The sequence below is a fragment of the Panicum virgatum genome, chromosome 7K (genome assembly GCF_016808335.1).
Source record: "Panicum virgatum strain AP13 chromosome 7K, P.virgatum_v5, whole genome shotgun sequence".
Lineage (NCBI taxonomy): Eukaryota > Viridiplantae > Streptophyta > Magnoliopsida > Poales > Poaceae > Panicum > Panicum virgatum.
This window is the reverse complement of record NC_053142.1, coordinates 52,073,060-52,081,164: the sequence shown is the minus strand read 5'-3', so window position 1 is coordinate 52,081,164 and position 8,105 is coordinate 52,073,060. Positions and strand designations below refer to the sequence as shown.

At 47.7% G+C, this 8,105-nt stretch overlaps 1 long non-coding RNA gene across 1 annotated transcript; it reads left to right on the top strand.

The window, feature by feature from the left end:
• The first annotated feature begins 4,621 nt into the window (after positions 1–4,621).
• On the top strand, positions 4,622–6,610 carry LOC120642161. Its single transcript, XR_005662524.1, has 2 exons — positions 4,622–5,213; positions 6,399–6,610. It is a non-coding gene; the product is annotated as an uncharacterized LOC120642161 (long non-coding RNA).
• The last annotated feature ends 1,495 nt before the right edge of the window (positions 6,611–8,105 follow it).

Here is an 8,105-nt window from a genome sequence, read left to right as displayed (position 1 = left end):
TCTTGTAGAGGTGAACGATCGAAGTGGAAGTAGTGGTACTGGATCGTCCTCCTGAGCTGAGGTAGTCAAAGCAGAAATGGGCTGGAGCCTGCAGCCGGCGCAGTAACTCCGGATCATCATCGGCACCTGAGGTAGAGCTCCCCCTCAACAAGTGATACCTATCACAAGATAAGCTAGGACACAAGAAAATTGCAAACACCAAAGATCCAGAGCAACACTCAAGCAAACGGTTAGGTGTTAGTCAAGCTACATGCAAAAGTATACCAAAAGACAGTCTAAAACATATCAAGACAGAAGATATTCCTAGAAAAGTCTAAAGGCACTCAATAACAAGAACCAATGCAGTAAGACTATATGAAGAAGATACTTGAGCTAGCAGCCAGAACTAAGGAGCAAAAGCTACACAAGCATGAGGGGACTGGACAAAGCACACACCCTGAGCTAGCAAGAGTCATGACAATATGGAAACCACAAAAGCTAGCATACAGAGTGGCTACTCCACCAAAGCACAAACCTAGCAATCAAAACAAGTAGAGATAAAGAATCCACAACATGTCACAAGCAGACAATGTACAAAGAACTCAAAAGAAAAACTCAAATGTACATAGGATACAACAGCCACCAAGGACTATCCATCAGCCTTGGAGAACCATTAAGTCTTGATCAAACCTGCATAAGACCAAGATCCATGGAGCACTTATTCTCCAGGCCTCCAACCTGCATCACCATCGAGACATAGGAGGAGCAAACGTCTCGACACTAGGGTTAGCAAAGTGAGAAGCAAACCAGTGACGAGCCATTTGCTCTACAGAAGGGTAAGCAAAGTCAGGTAAAGCGTATCCCCTATCTCGTCTACCGCGTGACTGACGAGCACTACTGCGAGGAAGGCGTGGAGCCTCAAAACCTCCTCCAAAGCCTCGGTCCCGTGGTCCATAGCCGTACTGAAAACGACCAGGAGCACGACCGGCAAAGCGACCACCCGCTGGAGCACGGTAACCACCACCGTCCCCCTGACCTCCTCCTATACGGCGTGCCCTAGCATCTCGCCTATCACCACGCCGAGAAGGACCATGCACCCGAGCAGAGTACATGTCTGCGTTCCATCTCTCCTGCTCTCTCCTCACAGCCCGCTTCCTCCTGAAGCAAAACTCCTCCAGGTGACCTTCCCTGTCACAGAACTTGCAGTGGTACCTCACCTCACGCTTGGGAGGTGGAGGCCTAGCCTGCGGACGGGGAGGAGCAGCCCTCTTCTTCTGGGCAACCTGGGCTGTGGCAGCAGTGAGCGTGTCGAGGGGGTTCCTTAGCACATTGGGCTTTGGAACCCAAACCTGCTTCTGCGGAGGTGCTTTAGGTGGTTCTTTAAGCACACCGTCCGCGGGGTCAACAAGCGAAGGCTGTGTGCTTGTGCTAGCAGTGTTTCCAGCAGCCTTGCCAATCTTACCATAAAACCTGTCAAAGTCTGACTTCGTGTATGTGTAACCAACCCCAAACCCATCACCACGCTTGAACTGCTTGATCATCATGTCCAACTGCGGCTCACTAGCAGAAACCCAACTAAGAATCGCCCAAAGATAGGTATTCTCATTCTTCAGGTTGGCTTTCTCTACCGCAAGATTATCCAAATCAGAGATCAAATCAGGGCAAACAGAGCAGTCAATAGGTGGGCTAGACTCTATGACCTTAGTCTTTCCAAAAGACTTGATCAAAGCGTTCTTCTCCTCTAGCTCCAACCTAAGCGTGGGACAAAGCTTACAAGCGCCAAGTAAAACTGGCCTAGACTTCATCTCCTCTAGCTCGCACACAACAGTAGCAAACTTAGACTGCAACGAAGCTAGATCAGACTTAAAGATAGGACACTCCTCGCATTCAAGCACATCGCTAACAATAGGAGCATCCTTAACCAGTTCTAGTTCATGCTTGGCCTTAGCGAGCTCATGAGACACGTCAGCAAGCGAAATCTTAGCAACATCTAAGTTCGCGACGTTCTCATCATGCTTGGCACGGAGAGCAACAAGATCGTTCATGTGAGATATGCAGCCAGCGCACTCATCCTCACTAGACTTCTCCCTAGCACAAGCCAGCTCAGCCCTAATCTTTCTACGCTCTCTAGCTGCTTCCTTAAGTAGCCTCTTTTGGTTGTCGAGAGCGGCGTACAACTCCCTAACCTCTGTATCAAGCAGGTCGATCGTGGAGTTTACCTCTGAATCGCTCTCGGATCCAGGAGAAGAGCCGGAGTGCGTCGGTGTAGCGTGTCCACCCGAAGACGCACGAGCACCATTGGCTTCGCCCGCCATGGTGCAGAAGCTCTTGCGCCGACCGGCCGCCAAGCAAAGGCCGATGAAGCCGGTGGCCTCCTTGTCCCGCTTCTTCTTCTTCTTGTCGTCGTCGTCGGAGGTCGGTGAAGAAGAGCGGTCGGTGTCGGAGCTCTTGTCGAGGTCGCTGAGCTGCGCCAGGAAGGCCTTCTCCCGCTTCTTGGCCTTGTACTGGAAGCGCTTCTTGAGCGACTCCTTGTCGAAGCGTCCTCCCCGGTCACGACTGCGGTGCTTGTGGCGCCGACGCTCCTTGTTGGAGCCTCCCTCGTCGCGATCGCGGTGGCGGTAGTAGTCGAAGGAGTTGTTCTGGCCACCGCTGGACTTCTTGGGGCAATCGGCGACAAAGTGGTTCAGATCGCCGCAGTTGTAGCACCCGGGGTTCTTCTTCCTCTGCCTGTTATGGTAGACGCGCTGGAACTTGCTGATGAGGAGGCACAAGTCGTCGTCGCCCAGCGTCTCCAGCTGCTCATCTGAAACAGAAGGCAAAGAGGCAAGAGAAAAGCCAAGAGCAGAGTTAGCGTTAGAGCTCGATCCACCTGGGGCAGTCACAAGAGCGACGCTCTTGGAAGGAGGGGCACCATTGAGCTTGGCTCGTGTCTGGTTATCCACCTCCGTGGCCTTGAGCTTGCTGAAAAGCTCGTTCACGGTCAGAGTCTCATAGCCTGCAGACTCAATGATCGTGTTCACCTTGAGATCCCACACAGAGCGGTCAAGTGCGTAGAGCAACTTGAGAGCCTTCTCGTGCTCTATGTACTCAAAGGCACCAGCAGATCTGTTCGCATTGACTTTGTTCACAATCGACTGAAAACGACTGAACATCAGGTCAATGCTCTCACCCGGCTCCTGTGTGAAGTTCTCGTACTCACGCCGGTGAGTCTCGAACAGTCTGGCCTTCACCTGAGGTGTACCCTCATGGTAGTTCTCAAGGCACGTCCAAATTTTGTGGGCTTCCTGAAAACCCTGGACGCGTGAGAACTCCGCACGAGAAACGCCAGCGAACAAGGCATTGACGGCCTTGGCGTTAGCCTCGTGCTGGGTCACCTGAAGAGGCGTGGTCCGAATAGCCAGCACCTCGTAAAGCTGGTTCGTGGTAATCTCCCAGACATCGGCTCCCATGCTCTGTAGGAAGGCTCTCATGCGAACCTTCCAGTAGGCATAGTCCTCGCCGGAAAACACCGGGATCATACCAAGACTCGCCATGGTCGCCGAGTGGTTTTCGAACCGGTTAAGGTACTGAAAACCTCAACCGAGCTCTGATACCAATTGTGGGACCGAAGCCGGCGACCAGAGGAGGGTGAATGGGAGCCGATCAAAATTTCTTCCGAAATTCAAACCGTCGGCCTATATCCCGAAAATCACCCGAGCTCTCAAGCGTTCTGGCCACAGTCTGGAATAGCTATGGAAAAGCTAAACCAACACAATAGGCCACGAACGAGCGAGCGAAGCCACGAAGCAAATTCGGAAGCGAAACGGGAAAACTGCAGAACTGATCTGCCAGGACCGGTCTGACCGGTCGTGCCTACCGGTCTGACCGGTTGCACCCAGAAAACCCCCGAGAAATTGGATTCAAACGGTGAATCCCGAGCAAATGATCACGAAAACTGATGAAACTTGGGGGATTGCTTCGCCCCTACCCCGTGAACATATCCCCAAAAGATCTCGTCCCAAAGATCAACGAATCGTGAGAATTATGGGGGAGATCAAAAGGGATTGGGGTTTTCTCAAACACTCAAGAACTCGAAATCGAACACGCCAATGATTCCAGAGGGTTTAGGTCAGAGTTGGGAGCACGGGTGTAACACCCCAGGTGTTAATCACCTGTAGTTATGGTTAATCGTGTATTTGATATCGTTGTTAGCACTAACCTTGCATGCATAAAATCTTTTAATTACATTTTTTGCTAGCTTGTTAACACATGAAATGATGACTAATTTTCAAATCCAATGAAACATGCTTTAAAAATAATTTTTAAATTCTTGCTCAAATAAACTTTTGCCTAAAAACAAAGTTGTAGAGTTTGGAATGGCGAAAAACTTTCGTGTTTATGGTTTTTCAAGTTTCAGTACAAAAATTTGATGAAAACTTTTAATTTTGCTTTGAATAGGACATTAATGCTTTGGTTTTAACATTTCAAATTTTGAACCATGATTTGATCTTCAAATAAAGTTTTGCCTAAAACAAAAGTTGGAGGAAATCAAATTTTGAACAACTTTCATTCTTGGAATTTTTTGAGTTTCTATATGAAGTTTTGAGTTTGGACGGTCAAAATCGAGCTAAGTTTCGTTGAACCATTTTCTCCCGGCGTTTATCTGCTCCCTTCCGCCACCCATGGCCACGTGACGCGCGGCGAGCACCTGCTCGCCGACGTGCTGTGCGCGCCACGCGCCGGCTCCCGTGGCAGCCTGGGCACGAGCCTTCGCGACCTCCCCGGCCTTATCCTCTCTCGGCATCTCTATCCACTCCCTCTCCCCCTTCCAGTTCCTCCCTCCTCTAGCTTGGTCGAGCCGAGCAGAGCCGCTATCGCCGCCGCTCCGGCCATCCTGGGCCACCGCGCCTCGATTCACTCCGCGAGGAGCCGCACCACATCCACCCGCACCTCCTCCCGCAACCTCAGCTCCCGGACAAGCTCTCCCCAGTTGGAATCGACACCCCCGCCCACCGGTCTCCATTAAAGTTTCGTCGAAACTCAGGCCGTCGCCGAACTCCATCTCTCGGCCACAGTTTCCACCAACCAACGGCTAGAATCGACTCCTCTCGACTCGCTGAAGCTCGTGCTCTCCACGTTCCATCGCGTTCCACAAGTTTCCATGCTCGTTCATGGCGCCGCCACCACTGCCGCTCACTGCTCCCGCCGCCGGCGCCTCTCCGGTCGCCCCCAACCCTCAACGAGACCACCCAGAGGTAGCTCTCGTGTCCCTCATGCTCCCCACCCCTCCCCGGCCGCCGGGATGGCCTCCTCTTGCTGGTACAAAGCTCCCCGAGCCTCTCTGTTCCAAAAATCGCGACCAGGGGCTCCACACAAGAATTGGAACAAGTCCAGGGGGTTTTCTGCGAAGTCTATGACTCATATGAATAGTGCTGCGAAGGGTTCCTTTGTAATACATTGGCTGAAACTTTGAAAAATCGTAGTAAATCATAGAAAAATCAGAAAAATGCAAACTAAAATTTGTTGGATTCCTTGTTCTAAGATCTACAACTTTCCTTGCAGGTTGATCTTAAGTTTCTAAATAGTTTTTGCTCTAGTTTAAATGTTAGTTTAAGTGGTTGCAAGCTTTGAAAATGCATAGTAAATAGTAGAAAAATGGTAAAAAGGTAAAACCAGTTGGGATAGCTTTGTTTTGACATGTATAACTTAGGAAAAATATTTAAGCTGCTGGTTGTTTAATGTTTCTGTGATATTTTGATTTAATCATGAATAATGCTTGTTTTAGCTTGTTTATTTAATATCTGCAGTTTTGGAAGTTGAAAAATTATGAAATTTATGAAATAGCTTACTCTTTGCATGTTTAGTTCACTGTAAAAATTTCATGTCCAAAACCTATGCACATGTGTGTAAATCTATTTTTGTTCAGCTTGTCTTGTTTAGGCTAAAATAAATGCTTTATGTTAGAAATAAATGTTGGTAATTTGTTTTTACACTCTTTATCAGTATCTTGTCATGCTAATTAAGTTGTACTATCAGGTTCTTGCTGCATGACAAGTTTTTACATTTATATGGTTCCTAGATATAGTTTTTCTTTTGTTATTGCTAAGAAATGTCTTCCTGCATAGATAATTGCGGCAACTTGTTTTGTTCATGTGCTAACCTTGTGAAATCATTTAGAACTAGTATGTTGGTGGTTTTTATAAAACTTGCTTATGTTGGCTTGTTAGCTAAATAAAGTCTTTAGTTGCTCTCTCGTGCTTTGCTTACCATACTTGATGTTCCTTGCTATCTTTCTATGGAAGATTTGAGTAGTATTTAATTAAACACCTTTTGGTGCTTAAATCGGTGTGGTGTGACTCGGTTTATCTTGTATGCCTTTTAAATGCCTCGTGTGTTGTTTTCTTTACGTTCATGCATTTGCATCGTTGCATATCATATAGGTACGCTAGATGTACGACGCGTGGAGCTAAAGGATAAAGTCGGAGCCGAACCCGAAGATGATGTTTGGTTGACATATCCAGAAGATGGATGGATGGATCCCGATGTGCACGACCGAAGGCAGGTGCTCGTCAAGCGAGTGTCATCTAACCAACACTAACTAATTCAGTGTTAATCCCAGGCAAGCCCCGGAGCATAACCCTTAACTTTAGTATTTAATGTTTATTTATATAATTATTGTGCATTTACGTTCTAGGAGTTGATTGGAACCGTAGATGCATGATCCCTAGGTTTCCTCAGTTACTCCACTAGTGTGCAGGTCGTTAGTATTGCAATGCTTAATTAGGGCTCGGTAGAAGTCGAGTGATTCCTGTCACTCGCGAGCTATAGGTCCTGGTTACTTACGGAAAAGTGGTTTGAGAATGAATCTGTGAGGAAAGAAAAATGGAGACCGGGCGGAGAGGAATTGGATTATGGATATGGAATGTTTGGAAAGTGGACCTCCGCCTGTGTCGATTGAGGACCGTTCCGTTGTTGGCAGTGCTGATCGAGGATTGAACAGTACTAACCACATACCGGAAGTAGGAGGTAGTCGAAACCGGTAAGCGGTGTACCACCTTACAGCGGTGATTTGAATTCCGCCATGCTACGCTGGGCGTGGGAGTTGGCGGGTGTTGGATAGGATGCCGCCTCCGGGTTCTCCGGGAGTTCACTGTGAGGGGCCCATCACCTGGGTTTTAGCAGGCGTAGTTCAGATGCCGTGGTAATGTGGAAACAGTTGACACGCGTGGCCCGACAGGGCTTGCATGTGTCGTGTGAGTTAGGTCCACCTTGCAAGGTTAAATTGGATCGATTCGCCGTGACTCGCGGTTATGAGAGCCTTGATCTCTTTGTCACATCGTAGTAAGAAAATGGAATGAAAGAGGAATGGAAAAGATTGGTTTGTGAGTTACTGAAGAATAATCTGCTCCACCATGTGTGCTCTAGATGTTTAGGCGAATTTAGTTAATACTCGTTGTACTAAATGGAGCTAAAATATTGAAAGTAAGGATTCACTCCTAGCAGCATTTCAGCAAAAGAACTCCAGAGCCAAAAAGCCTGGCATGTCTAGATAATGGGCTAAGTATACCCAACGTCGGGTAAGCCTTGCTGAGTATTAGTATACTCAGGGTTTGTTGTCACCCTGTTTTCAGGTAAATGCTGCTGGCTGGAGCTAACCAGGATTCACATCGGTGGGCTCGATGTGACGTCCTCACGTCATCGTAGTAATCGTTCTTTTTTCTAAACTCAACTTCTAATTAGTTTCCGCTGCATTTTGAACTCTGATATTTTACGTAAACTTGTGTGTAAAACTCCACTTTGTAAATTAACTTTGAGAAATTTTGTCTGCTTGTAATCATCTGTGCTCGTCTTCGTGCGAGACTTCCAGTGTTTTTTCGATCCTTAAACCGACAGACGTCCGGATTACACCGTTTTAAGTGCACAATAACTTGATTAAACATTAAGATGATAGTTAGCGCACTTAAGCCGGTTTAATTTGGGCGGTCCTGTTACAGCTGGTATCAGAGCCGAAACGCACTGGGGATGATTACTTTTATGCTTAATTAAGTTTAAAACTAACTTTTTGGCTTGCAAAATGTTCGGTTTCGAAAGTTTGACGCTAGTTGCGCTAAGGAATAAGATAGATAGCTCGTATGCCCTATCTAGGT